The following is a 15,195-nucleotide window of genomic DNA, read 5'->3' on the forward strand; positions in this document are numbered from 1 at the left end:
TGACCTGATGTTTAGATTGATTCTAATCTAAAAAGTGAGATAACAGAGTTTTACATAAATTCATGCAGCTTTTGCGCTCAGAGTTCTATATGAATCTATGTCGGTTGTGGAAGGATCCTTTGGGGCCCTGGACGGAGGTGAGGGGCGAAGATTTTACACCTCTTTCGGTGGCAAGGGAAGTTCCCAAGAGTGGAGGGTGGGTTTGTGGGGGCGTAGACCTAACGAGTGAATCGCGGAGAAAATAGTCTCTGTGCAATGCTGAAACGGGTGGGGAGGGAAATAAATCTCTGGTGGTAGGGTCTGACTGTATGTGGCGAAAATGGTATATGATGATGGATTGTACCCAGAGATTGTGGAATGGAAAGATAAGGACCAGGGAGTTCTATCCTTATTGTGGTTGGAGCTGTGGGGTTCAAGGGTGGAGGTACAAGAATTGGAGAAGATGCACTGGAGGGCATTGTTGACCACATGAGAAGGGGACATTGCCGTCGTTGAAGTAGAAGGCTAGCTGAGATGTTCTGGCATGGAATTGCTCTTCTTGGGAACAGAGGCGAAAGATTTGGTAGTAAGGGATAGTGTTTTTACGGGGTGGGGAGGGCAGTGGAAGGGGGTAAAGATCAGGTAGCTGTGGATGTCGGTGGGTTTGAACTAGATGTCAGTGTTGAGTCAGTTGCCGGAAATAGAGATGGAGGGGTCCTGGAAGGGGAGGGAAGTGTTTGAGATAGTCCAGGTGAACCTCAGGTCAGGGTGGAAGGTGTTTGTGAAACTGATGAACTGTTCAACTGCCTCGTGGGAGCATGAGGCAGCCCCGACACAGTCATCAATGTAGTGGAGGAAAAGGTGGGGAATGATGCCAGTATAACTACAGAATGTAAACTGTTCCACATATCCAACGAAGAGGCAGGCATAGCTGAGGCCCATGGGAGTGCCCATGGCTAGCCCATTGGTCTGGAGGAAGTGGGAAGATTCAAAGGAGAAATTATTGAGGGTGAGGGCCAGTTCAGCTAATCAAATGAGTGTGCCAGTTGAAGGGTACTGGTTGTGTCGGCTGGAGAGGAAGAAACGGAGGGCTGAGAGGCCTTTGTCACGGTGGATGGACATGTACAGAGACTGGATGTCAATGGTGAAGATGAGGCATTGGGGGCTGGGGAAACGAACGTCGTGGAGGAGGTGGAGACTGTGGGTGGTGTCCAAAATGTTTCAATGTACAATTTCAGTTACATCACACTGCAAATTTTTGCTATAAATTCTGTGTTACGATCGAGCCCTCCACAATCACCTGATGAAGGAGCGTCGCTCCGAAAGCTAGTGTGCTTCCAATTAAACCTGTTGGACTATAACCTGGTGTTGTGTGATTTTTAACTTTGTACACCCCAGTCCAACACCGGCATCTCCGAATCATGTTATATGTTCTCCAGTTCCTGCCTAATATTGTCCTAGTTAGCTTTCCCTCAATTTAGTATTTTGACCTGAGGAATACTCTTATCCTTATCTGTCAGTAACTTAAAACTTATTGAATTATGGTCACTGTTCCCGAAATGCTTCCCCACTGAAACTTTGATCACCTAGTCAGGTTCTTTCCCCAATACCAGGTCTAGTATACCCAATTCCTTAGCTGGGCTATTTGTATATTGTTTCAAGAAACTGAAGGTGGAGAGATCTTGTAACAATGTAATTAACACATGGTAATACCTCAGGAAGACTCCATAGTTATCTGTAATAATGTCAGTGAGTCACAAAACGAGCATCATACTTGTAACGACCTTGTGAATGGAAGTACAGCAAATCAAATCAAGGAGGATAAAGCCTATCAAGCTGGAATATCTGCTGATAACAGCGATCTGGAACAAAGGTGGTACATGTAATATCTAGATTAAGAAAATTGTATAAATAAACAAGCCCAAACTGTATTTGATGAGAAGTCCAGACATTCCTTTGAGGACTTCTCCCAAAAACTTTTGTCAATAAACTCTGTTTGACCCACTATCAATCTGAGCTTGGTAGTATTTTACCAACAACAAAACCATCCTTCACATGCCTAACATATTCCTCCCCATCCAAGCCCCTTGCACTAATGGAGTCCCAGTTGCTTTGACATTTTTCCATAATCTGCCCACATATCTGCACCTCTTTCTCCCACTGCCTGTTGGGGAGGACTGTAGTACAACACCAACCATGTAATTGTACATCCCTATTCCTGATCTCCATCCATATGATCTCACTTGATGCCCTCCCTCAGTACAACTGGATATTCTCCCTAATCAGTAATGCAACTCCTCTTTCATATCCCTCTCTATCTTGCCTGAGACATTTAAATCAGAGAATGTTAAGCTGGAGGTCTTATCCCTGTCTCAAACAAGTCTCTGTATTAGCTATGACATAATAGTTATACATATTAATCCAAGCTTTAAGTTCATCAACTTTAGCTATCGTGCTCCTTGCACTAAAACAAATCCACCTTAGACCACCAGTCCTGCTGTGTTCAATAATCTCTATCTATTATTCCTCTTAGCCATACTGGCCTTAATCTCTGACTCCTCCTTGGTCATTTCACTTGCTGACCAACTCTGGTTCCTGTCCCCCTGCCACACTAGTTTAAACCCTCCTGAGTGGCACTAGCAAACCTAGGATATTAGTGTCCATCCAGTTTCGGTACAACTTGTCCTACTTGCACAAATCCCACCTGCACCAGAAGACACCCCAATGATCCATATACTTGAAGCTCTTCCTCCTACACCAGCTCTATAGCCATGTACCTGATGTACCATCTTTATTTCTTGCCTTACTAGCATGTGGCACAGGGAGTAATCCTGAGGTTGCAATCTTACAGGTCCTGCTTTTCAACTTCCCCTGAAAGAGGATCCCATCTCTCTTTTTGTTGATACCATTGGTTCCAATATGGACCGTAACCTCTGGCTGTTCGCCCTTCCCCTTCAGAATGTCCTGTGGCCACTCACAGACAGCCTTGACTCTGGTACCAGTATGGTATCTTGGAGTCTTGTTCACAGCACAGAAATACCTATCTGAGCCCCTGATTATACAGTCCTCTATCACTACTGCTCACCTACTTTAAATATTTGCTCAAAACTTTATATTTTAAGTAATCTGAAAGCAGGTTATTCTCAGGAGCAAACTATTTTCCTCAATTCTGTTAATGCCCAAAAAATTTGAATACACTTGAAAATTGTGAGAAATAGATCAAATCCATGAAGTCTGTTCTTAAACTTCTCTCTGAGGAGAACAGGCTCAGCTTCTCTCATCTGTGCACATTACTGAAGTCCCTCATTCCTGGAACGTTTCCCGTAAATCTTTTCAAAGCCTTCACCTCAAAGAACAATACAGCACAGGAACAGGCCCCTCAGCCCTCCAAGCCTGCGCCAACATATTTTGCCCTTTTATATTGAAACCTTCTTCACTTACAGGATCCGTATCCCTCTATTCCCTTCATATTCATGTATTCATCCAAGTGCTTCTTGAATGCTGCTATTGGGTCTACTTGCACCACCTCCATTGGCAGCATGTTCCAGGCACTCACCACCCTTTGTGTGAAAAACCTGCCTCACACATCTCTTTTAAACTTGTCCCTCACACCTTGAACCTGTGCCCCCTAGTAATTGACCCCTCTACCCTGGGAAAATGCTTCATACTTTCCACTCTATCCATGCCATTCACAATCTTAGAAACTTCTTTCCAGTCAGCCCTCAAACTCCCTGCATTCAAATGAAAACAAACCCAGTCTGTCCAACCTTACCTCATAACTAAAATCCCCCATACCAGGCAACATCCTGGTAAACCTTTTCTGTACCCTCTCCAAAGAATCCACATCCATCAGACAGTGTGGTGACCAGAACTATATGCAATATTCCAAGTGTGGCCAAACTAAAGTTCTATAAAGGTGCAGCATTAATTGTCTTCCAATGAATGTAAGCTACGAACCTTTTTACTGCCTTGTTTACCTGAGCTGCCACCTTCAGTGATCTGTGGGCCTGCACTTCCAGATCCCTCTGTATATCAATACTCCTAAAGGTTCTTACATTCATCCTTCAAGAGTAAGGTCCAAAACGGGATCTGGTTGAGGCTAAACTTGTGTCACGACGTCCTTGCTTTCAGACTCTCTAAAATCCATGATCTCTTTGTCTTTTTAAAACTATTTTCTCAGCCTATCTTGCCACCTTTCAATAGTTTATGTACATACATACCCAGGGTGTCTATTTTTCATCTCTCTTTTTACTTCCTCCTGAAATGTATTACATTCACGTTTCACTGTATTGACCATCACCTGCCACATGCCAGATACAGGGGCAGGAATCACAGGTCCCAGCACTGCTCCTGAGCTAGGCCAGCATAGAACATAGAAAAGTACAGCACAGAACAGGCCCTTCAGCCTACGATGTTGTACCAAGAATTAATCCTAATCTAAAATAAAATAACCTTACCTACACACCCCTCAATTTGCTGCTGTCCATGTGCATGTCCAGCAATCACATAAATGTCCCTAATGACTCTTCTTCCACCACCACCGCTGGCAACGCATTCCATGCATTCACAACTCTCTGCGTAAAGAATCTACCTCTGACATCTCCTCTATACCTTCCTCCTAATATCTTAAAACTATAACCCCCCCCCCCACCGTGCTAGTCAATCCTGCCCTGGGGAAAAGTCTCTGACTATTGACTCTTTCCATGCCTCTCATTACCTTGTATATCTTGATCAGGTCACGTCTCTTCCTCCTTCACTCCAGAGAGAAAAGTCCAAGCTTAGTCAACCTCTCTTCATAAGACAAGCCCTCCAGTCCAGGCAGCATCCTGGTAAGCCTTTTTTGCAACCTCTCCAAAGCCTTCATATCTTTCCAACAATAGGGCAACTAGAACTGGACACAATATTCCAAGTGTGGTCTCACCTGGGACTTATAGAGCTGTAGCAAAACCTCGCGGCTCTTAAACTCGACCCCCCTGTTAATGAAGGCTAAAACACCATATGCTTTCTTAACAACCCTATCCACTTGGGTGGCAACTTTGACGCATCTACGCACTTTGAACACCAAGATTCCTCTGTTCTTCCACACTGCCAAGGATCCTGTCTTTAATCCTATATTCAGCATTCAGGTTTGACCTTCCAAAATACATCACTTCGCATTTATCCAGGTTGAACGCCACCTGCCATTTCTCAGCCCAGCTCTGCATCCTGTCTATTTTGCGCTGCAGCCTGCAATAGCCCTTGATACTATCAACGGCACTTCCAACCTTTGTGTCATCTGCAAATTTACTAACCCACCCCTCATCCTCCTCATCCAAGTCATTTATAAAAACTACAAAGAGCAGAGGTCCAAGAACAGGGCCCTGTGGGACCCCACTCAACACTGACCTCCAGGCAGAATACTTTCCATTTACAACCACTCTCTGCCTTCTGTCAGCCAGCCAATTCTGAATCCAGATAGCCAAATCTCCCTGTATTCCATACCTCCTAACTTTATGTACGAGAACCAACACCTTCCACCCCGACCTCAAATTCACCTGGACAGTCTCAGATTCCTCCCTCCCCTTCCTCGACCTTTCTATTTCTATCTCAGGCGACTGAATCAAAACGGACATCTACTACAAACCGACCGACTCCCACAGCTACCTGGACTACACCTCCTCCCATCCTGCCCCCTGTAAAAACGCCATCCCATTCTCCCAATTCCTTCGACTCCACTGCATCTGCTCCCAGGAGGACCAGTTCCAAATCCGTACAACCCAGATGCCCTCCACCGCATCTCTTCCACTTCCCGCTCCTCCGCCCTTGAGCCCCACCCCTCCAACCGCCACCAGGACAGAAACCCACTGGTCCTCACCAGGACAGAACCCCACTGGTCCTCACCAGGACAGAACCCCACTGGTCCTCACCAGGACAGAACCCCACTGGTCCTCACCAGGACAGAACCCCACTGGTCCTCACCAGGACAGAACCCCACTGGTCCTCACCAGGACAGAACCCCACTGGTCCTCACCAGGACAGAACCCCACTGGTCCTCACCAGGACAGAACCCCACTGGTCCTCACCAGGACAGAACCCCACTGGTCCTCACCAGGACAGAACCCCACTGGTCCCCACCTACCACCCCACCAATCTCCATGTACAGCGCATCACCCGCCGTCACTTCCGCCACCTCCAAACAGACCCCAGCACCAAGGATATATTCCCCTCCCCTCCCCTATCAGCCTTCCGTAGAGACCACTCCCTCCGCGACTCCCTTGTCAGATCCACACACCCCACCGACCCAACCTCCACTCCCGGCACCTTCCCTTGCAACCGCACGCCCCTCCCCCAAGTCCCTCCTCCCTACCTTTTATCTTAGCCTGCTGGACAAACTTTCCTCATTCCTGAAGAAGGGCTTATGCCCGAAACATCGATTCTCCTGTTCCCTGGATGCTGCCTGACCTGCTGCGCTTTTCCAGCAACACATTTCCAGCTCTGATCTCCAGCATCTGCAGACCTCACTTTCTCCTACCATAGGAAACCTTACCAAATGCTTTGCTGAAGTCCACATACACCACATCCACTGCTCAATCTTTGTTGACCTGTCTTGTCACCTCCTCGAAGAACTCAATAAGATTAGTTAGGCATGACCTGCTCCTCACAAAGCCATGCTGACTGCCTTTAATCACTCTATGCTTTTCCAAATAGTCAAAAATCCTCTCCCTCAGAATTCTTTCCAAAACCTTGCTGACCGCAGATGTAAGACTGACTGGTCTCTAATTGCTAGGGATTTCCCTATTAAAAGAGGAACGGCATTCACCTCCTTCCAATCCTCTGGTATGACTCCCGTGGAGAGTGAGGAAGCAAAGATCTTTGCCAGCGACTTAGTGACCCCCTTTCTCGCTTTTTGGTGCAAACTAGGATAAATCTGGTCTGGCCCCGGGGACTAATCAATCTTAATGTTTGCCAAAATTTCCAGCATATCAACTTTATCAATCTTGATCTGTTCAAGACTGTATCCCAGCTCCTCAAAGTTCTCATTCACAACAAGGTCCCTTTCCTTAGTGAAAACTGAGGCAAAAATCTCATTTAGGGCTTCCCCTATCTGCTCAGACTCCACGCACAAGTTCCCTACTCTATCTCTGATCAGCTCTACCTCCTCCCTGATCATTCTCTTATTCCTCACGTATGAGTAAAATGCCTTTGTGTTCTCTCTAAGCCTTCCTGCCAAAACTTTCTCGTGCCCCCTCCTGGCTCTCCTCAGTCCATTTTTGAGCTCCTTTCTCGCAAGCCTGTAATCCTGTAAAGCTGTGCTAGATCCTTGCTTCCTCCACCTTGCGTAAGCTGCCTTCTTCCTTTTGACGAGAAACTCCTCTGTTCTCGCCATCCAAAGTTCCTTAATCTTACCCCTTTTTACCTGTCTCAGAGGAACAAAATCGTGCATCACTCACAACAACTGCTCCTTAAACAGTCTCCACATGTCTGCTGTGCCCTTTCTGTGGAACAATTGCTCCCAGTCTGTACTTCCCAACTTTGGCAAACATTAAATATCTTCCCTTGGTGACTGCTCATTTCCCTCTCCAAGGCTAGCTAAATGTGAGGCAGTTATGATCACTGTCCCCCACCACAAGATCTGACACCTGTCCTGGCTCATTGCCAAACACCAAATCCAAAATGGCCTCTCCCCTCGTCTGTCTGTCTGATTGTCTGTCTACATACTGAGGAAGGAAACTCGCCTGAACACACCTGACAAAAACAGCTCCATCCAAACCATCTCCACTTAGGAGGTTCCAGTCGATATTGGGAAAGTTGAAATCACCTGCTACTTCTGCATTTGTCCAGAATCTGCCCGCCTATGAGTTCTTCAATCTCTCTACTGCTATTAGGAGGTCTGTAGAAAACCCCCAATGCAGTGGCTGCTCCCTTGCTGTTCCTAACTTCCAATCATACTGACTCAGTAGGCAAACCTTCCTCAACAACCTTTGTTTCTGTAGCTGTGATGCACTCTCTGATTAGCAATGCTACACCCCCTCCTCTTTTTTCCCCTCCCTATTTAAATGTTCTAAACCCTGGAACATCGAGAAACTCCTCTGTTCTCGCCATCCAAGGTTCCTTAATCTTACCCCTTTTTACCTGCCTCAGAGGAACAAAATCGTGCATCACTCACAACAACTGCTCCTTAAACAGTCTCCACATGTCTGCTGTGCCCTTTCTGTGGAAGAATTGCTCCCCTGTGAAATTACTGCCCCTGTGAAACCCATGTCTCCGTTATGGCCACAACATCATAGCCCCAAGTATTGAAGATGCTCTAAGTTCGTCACTCTTATTTATGATACTTTAACTGATCCCTTTGTTTCATCATGTGAGAAACCTTCCCGATAGATTCACTACATCCTGTCACTGCCCCATCTACAACTACCCCCCTCTCAGATATGTAGCTCTGGTTCCCAACTTGTTGCCAAACTAGTTTAAACCCTCCTGAACCAAACGAGCAAATCTCCCACCCAGGACATTTGTGCTCCCCAGTTCAGGTGCAACCTGTCCTTCATGTACAGGTCCCATTTTCCCCAGAAGGCACCCCAATGGTCTAGGGTATCTGAAGCCCTTCCTCCTGCACCAGCCTCACAGCCACGTGCCTTTGCTGACTGTTTCTCATCTCACTATCTCATGGCACCAGTAGCAAACCTGAGATCACTACTCTACTCGTCCTGCTCTTCAGCTTCCAACCTAACTCTCTGCAGTCACTTTTCAGATCCTCAATCCCTTTCCTGACTATATCATTAGTGCCGATATGTACCACGATTTCTGGCTGTTCTGCCTCCCCTTCTGAATCCTGTAAACCCGATCGGTAACATCCCGGACCCTGGCACCAGGGAGGCAACGTACCTTCCGGGAGTCCCGTTCCTGGCCACAAAATCTCCTGTCAGTCCATTCAATTATTGAGTCTCCTAACAGTAGCACTTTTCTGTTTTCCCCCTTCTGAGCCGCAGTGCCAGGCTCAGTGCCAGAGACCTGACAACTATGGCTTTCACCACGGCAACAGCCTCTTCTTCAGCTGACTTGGCGTCAGCAGGAATCTCTGATACATTACACTCAGTGCCCTCTTCCATATAGTTTCCCAGTCAACCTGATCAGGCGTGTTATGACACACCTTTGGAGCAGGTGGGACTGGAACCTGGAGCTCCTGGTTCAGAGGCAGGGACATGATTACTGCACAACAAGAGCCTTCCAGCATTTGTTCTATACTTAGTTTGTAAACCACCACCATTAGATCACCATGTTTCCAACTGTTCAATATCCAGCAGCCCCCATTATGGGCAATACAATAACATCAAAGTGCAGGACAGGGAGACAGGGTTAAATCAAAATGGAATTGGAAGGGGCAGTGTCCTCTTCTAGATTTTTCTGTCAGAGCCCTCTTTTTTTTTATATTTTCAGAAGTGTTATCACACATAACTGAACGTAGTTTTGCCATCAGCAAATCACCTTGATTTGTTTTATCTATTAACCATCATCAGTAAATCACCTGTGCTTCCAGTTGAATAACGTATGTTTAAAGCCTTAAGAACAACATACCTCTTTTTTAATATCCTGAAGTGCTCGTGCACACAAGTGAACATTTTTTCTCCCAAATCACCCTGACATTTTCTCTTGTATTTAACAAGTAACCACCACCAATAAATCACCTACGTAGTCAATTAAATATTTACATGCAAAGGCCACTAAGGGAAATGCAAGCCATGAAAGGTGGTGGGGTGGGGGTAAGGAGAGTGCAAAGGGACTAAATCAAAATGGAGTTGGAGATAAAGCACCATGGGCATCTCTTGCTAAAGGCTATCAAGAGCATTGCTGGACACCACGTGCCCCCTCTCCAACAACACCCAGAAACTAGTTCCCTCTTCTAATATTTTTAACCTATTTTTCAAATCAACCTGTTCAGTGTTGTTATTATACACTTTTGGAGTGGGTGGGACTTGAACCTGGGCTGTCTGACTGAAGGCAGAGTTGGGATAAAAGGTTCTTTTTTGGAATGACAAGTGGTGCCCCTCAGGGTTCAGATTTGGGGCCGCAACTGTCCACTTTATATATTAATGATGTGGATGAAGGGACTGGGGGCATTCTGGCGAAGTTCACCAATGATATGAAGTTAGATGGACAGGCAGGTAGTTCTGAGGAGGTGGGGAGGCTGCAGAAACATTTATGGAAATGTGTTGCTGGAAAAGCGCAGGTCAGGCAACATCTAGGGAACAGGAGAATCGACGTTTCGGGCATTAGCCCTTCTTCAGGAATGATTCCTGAAGAAGGGCTAATGCCCGAAACGTCGATTCTCCTGTTCCCTAGATACTGCCTGACCTGCTGCGCTTTTCCAGCAACACATTTCCATCTCTGATCTCCAGCATCTGTAGACCTCACTTTCTCCTGCAGAAACATTTAGACAGTTTAGGAGAGTGGTTCAGGAAATGACTGATGAAATTCAACTTGAGTAAATGCGAGGTCTTGAACTTTGGAAAAAAGAATACAGGGATGGACTACTTTCTAAACGGTGAGAAAATTCATAAAGCCAAAGTACAAAGGGATCTGGGAGTGCTAGTCCAGGATTATCTAAAGGTTAACTTACAGGTTGAGTCCGTGGTTAAGAAAGCAAATGTAATGTTGTCATTTATCTCAAGAGGGTTGGAATGTAAAAGCAGCGATGTGCTACTGAGACTTTATAAAGCTCTGGTTAGGCCCTATTTGGAGTACTGTACCCAGTTTTGGGTCCCACACCTTGGGAAGGACATACTGGCACTGGAGCGTGTCCAGCGGAGATTCACACGGATGATCCCTGGAATGGTAGGCCTAACATACAATGAACGGCTGAGGATCCTGGGATTGTATTCACTACAGTTTAGAAGGTTGAGGGGAGATGGGTGGATGCTGGGAATTTGTTTCCGTCAGGCGGGGAGACTAGGACTCGTGGGCACAGCTTTAGAATTAGAGGGGGTCAATTTAAAATGGAAACGAGGAGACATTTCTTCAGCCAGAGAGTGGTGGGCCTGTGGAATTCATTGCCTCAGAGCACAGTGGAGGCCAGGACATTAAATGTCTTCAAGGCAGAGACTGATAAATCCTTAATCTAGCAAGGAATTAAGGGATAAGGGGAGAGTGCAGGTAAGTGGCGTTGAAATGCCCATCAGCCATGATTAAATGGCAGAATGGACTCGATGGGCTGAATGGCCTTACGTCCACTCCTATGTCTTATGGAACCTGAGGCTCCCAGTCCAGAATTAGGGGCACTACCACTGTGCCACAAGAGAGATTCAGTTCCCGCTTGTAAATTTTTAAAAAAAATTTAACCTATTTCCCTAATCAACCTGTTCAGTTCCTGCTCTGTAATTTTAGCTCCTTTGACTTTAACCTATCTACCACATCTATAAAAAGTTTGCAAAAGGCACTCTTGAGTTTACTGCAGTAAAGAACTGTCTCTATTTGATGCCAATGTTTTCTTCGGCGAATCAGATGAATTTTCAAGGATTAAGAAGTTCCATCTGTCGAACAGTTAAAAGACTGAGTGAGGGGTTTGTGATTAGAATTTTGTCTGAAAGCTGTGAAACACCAACTTTATTCAATATTTTTCTATTCAATCTTTTCAGAGATGTTATTACACATTTCTGGAGCAGATGGGTTTACTCACCAATCTTCATCAATGTTAACACATTAACTTCAGTCCCATGAGCAGGATCTTACATAACAACTGCTTATCTGGCCCTGATTGAACCACTGACTCATCTAACTGCACCCTCAAAAAACACTACTGGCAGATTTATCACAGATTATCTTTGTCAAGGGCTCTCCTCCATCAATCAGTGTTGATTCTGCCTTTTCACAATGTTACTTCCTAACTGCTTGGTTAACACCTCCCTAATTTATATGATGAAGGTTCGTAATGTTAGTGTTTGGAAACTTGGTCCTAATATGAAGGAAAATTGATGTTAGTTTTGAACAATGAACTTTTTCAAAGTAAATTCTAGGAAATTGTTAGATAAATACGCAGCAAGCCCCTGGGGTGATTGCTATGAGGTGTTTCCTGATTTGAGTTTTATAATTTAGGTAGGAGGGGAAGGGCAGAAGCAGATTTATTGAGAGAAAATTGAGGTGCTCTTAGCAGTAATCGGTCAACCGAGGTAGGTGTCGGCCCAGTGGCATTGCTACTTGAATATTAATCCAGGAAGCTGAAAATGTGTTGCTGGAACAGCGCAGCAGGTCAGGCAGCATCCAGGGAACAGGAGAATCGACGTATCGGGCATAAGCCCTTCAGGAATCCTATTAATCCAGGAACCCAGGTCATGTTCTGGCTTTCTGGTTTGAATCCCTCCATGGCAGATGGTGGAATTTGCATTCAAGAATAATCTGGAAGTAAGAGTCTAATGATGACGATGAAGCCCCGGTTAATCGTCAGGAAAAATCCATCTGGTTCATTAATGTCCTTTAGAGAAGGAAAGCTGTTGTCCTTACCTGAGCTGGCCTTACATGTGACTTCAGAGCAATGTGACTGACTCTTAACTGCCCAGCAGACGATTAGGGTGGGGCAATAAATGCTGGTCCAGCCAGCCACGCCTTCCTCCCATGAATGAATAAAACAAAAACAGCTGGTGAATTACTCTCCTGAATTACTATAAGGCTGTGAAGGTGTCAGAGGGGAGATTGTACAAATGTACCAATTAGATGCAGAAATTGGCTGATCGGCTTCTTGACCTTGTTCGGCCATTCCATTAGGTCACGGCTGCTTTGTCTGCGTTTTGATTCTCAATGCCATCCACTCCCAAAAATCTTTGATTCCCCTGCCTAAGAAAAGTGTATCCATATCCATCTTAGAATTTTTTTTATAAGATTAGTTTAGATTACTTACAATGTGGAAACAGGCCCTTCAGCCCAACAAGTCCACACCGACTCGCCAAAGCGCAACCCACCCAGATCCATTCCCCTACATTTACCCCTTCACCTAACACTACGGGCAATTTAACTTGGCCAATTCATCTAACCTGCACATTTTTGGACTGTGGGGGGGAAACCGGAGCACCCAAAGGAAACCCACGCAGACACGGGGAGAATGTGCAAACTCCACACAGTCAGTCGCCTGAGGCGGGAATTGACGCAGGTCTCTGGCGCTGTGAGGCAGCAGTGCTAACCACTGTGCCACCGTGCCGCCCATGGCCATGACTCCATAGCCTTCTAAGGCAGAGTTTCAAAGTTACATTGCACTCTGAGGGAAAAATAACTTTCATGCCTGCCCTAAGTGGGCAGCTCCCAATATTGAAACCATCCCTCCCCATTCTAGACTTACCCATTAATCAGAATTGTAAACATTGAATCCCCAAGGCAGACCCCCTGTGGGACCTCCTTTATCCTGCCGATCTGATAAAGAGTGATTGAAGCATTTTCTCTGTTTCCTGACATCCAGCCAGTCATCTATCCATGCTGGTATATTACACCCCACCCCACCATACCATGAGCCCATACTTTGCACAATGCCTTCTCATGAACTTTCTCAAATGCCTCTGGAAATCCAAGTATAGTACATCAATCAGTCCTCTGTATTCACAGCATGTGTTACTTATTCAAATAACTCAATAAATCAGTTAATTGTGATGACCCTTTGATGAAACCAAGCTGACTCTTTGTGATAACATTGAATTTTTCTAAGTGCCCAGCTGTAACCTCATTCATGATCTATTTTAACACCTAAAGACACAAGCCAGCGCAGTCGCTCAGTGATTATCAGTGCTGCCTCACAGCATCAGGGGCTCAGTTTAATTCCACCCTCAGGCGGTTGTCTGTGTGAAGTTTGCACATTCTCCCCATCTCTGCATAGGTTTCCTCTGAATGGTCTGGTTTCCTCCCACAGTCCAAAGATGTGCCAATTAGGATTGGCAATACTAAAGTGTCCAGGCATGTGCAGGCTTGGTAGGTTAGCCACGGGGGATATCGGGATATGGTAGGGGGTGGGGTCTGGGTGGGTCGGAGTTGATTCGAAGTGTTGAATGGCCTGCTTCCACACCGTAGGTGAAGGTGTGGGTCCCAGTCAGGACCCCTCGGCTTCAAGATCGGTCAAAAGAATCAACGGAATGCTTGGAGATGCCGATGTTGGACTGGAGGGTACAAGGTTAAAAATCACACAACACCAGATACCTGTTGGACTATAACCTGGTGGTGTGTGATTTTTAAACTTTGTATAAAGCAAAGTCATCAGTTTGATAAAGTAAGGCAACACAATTCTGTCCAGCAACACAGAGGTTAAAACTTCTGTGCTCCGTGGCAAAATTGCGCAATTACAATTGAACAATAAGCATTTTATATGCTTTTTGAGAGACAGCACAGCCTTAATTACGAGAAATGACCAATCGATGTAATATGGTGACCTGATTGACAACAGGCTTATCCAATGATATTTCCTGGGAAAGAGTTCTTGTTTCATGTAAACCATCATCTTATTCTAGGAGTTCAAGGTTAGTTTGAACGATCAATTAATGTGTCATTATTCATTTTATGAAAACGCCAATGTTTGCCTTATTTTCTATTACAGCTAATTCAGCAAAGCAGCGGTACAGGTTCATAAAGTCAAATCATAACTTGCAGCTTTTTTGTTGTGTTATTTTAAATTGAAAAGCATTTTGTTGTTACTACAAACCTACGTACATGTGTTGCTTCAGACAACAGCCAGGATTCAAATTTTGAATCCTCATCGGGATTCCATAGCCACCGGCCCAAAGGATCCCCTGATTTATGCCTCTCCCTTTTTGAATAGAGAGAGGTTACATTTCCTACTTTCCAATCTGATGGAATCATTGTACAATCTAGCAAATTTTGGAAGCTTAACATGTATCCAGCCCATCCAATAGCTCATTAGTCGCCTCTTTTAAAACCGTGGGATGAAACTCAGTTGGACTCAGAGATTTACCTGCCTGCATATCCATCCGTTTGTTTCATACTGTTCCCCGAGTGATTGTAATTTCACCAAGTACCTCCCTCCCTTTCACCTCCTGACTCTCGGGCAGTATTGAAATGATTATTGCAATCTCTGTAGAAAAGACAGAAGTTAAAAGTTAATATTTATTAATTTTATCTACACGTTTATTTTACACGTTTAGCTGCCCATTCTCACTTTCCAGCGGACCAATGCTTACTTTAACTATTCTTTTCATAGAAAATAGATACAGGTGTAGGCCATGCAGCTCCATTCAATGGAATCGTGGTAGA

General features: G+C 45.2%; 1 long non-coding RNA gene across 1 annotated transcript; it reads right to left on the minus strand.

Moving 5' to 3' along the window:
* On the minus strand, window positions 1-14,579 carry LOC122564178. Its single transcript, XR_006315835.1, has 3 exons — window positions 14,569-14,579; window positions 4,720-4,721; window positions 1-95 (listed from the first exon to the last, which is right to left on the minus strand). It is a non-coding gene; the product is annotated as an uncharacterized LOC122564178 (long non-coding RNA).
* Window positions 14,580-15,195: the final 616 nt, after the last annotated feature.

This window comes from Chiloscyllium plagiosum, chromosome 28 (assembly GCF_004010195.1).
Source record: "Chiloscyllium plagiosum isolate BGI_BamShark_2017 chromosome 28, ASM401019v2, whole genome shotgun sequence".
Classification (NCBI taxonomy): Eukaryota; Metazoa; Chordata; class Chondrichthyes; order Orectolobiformes; family Hemiscylliidae; genus Chiloscyllium; species Chiloscyllium plagiosum.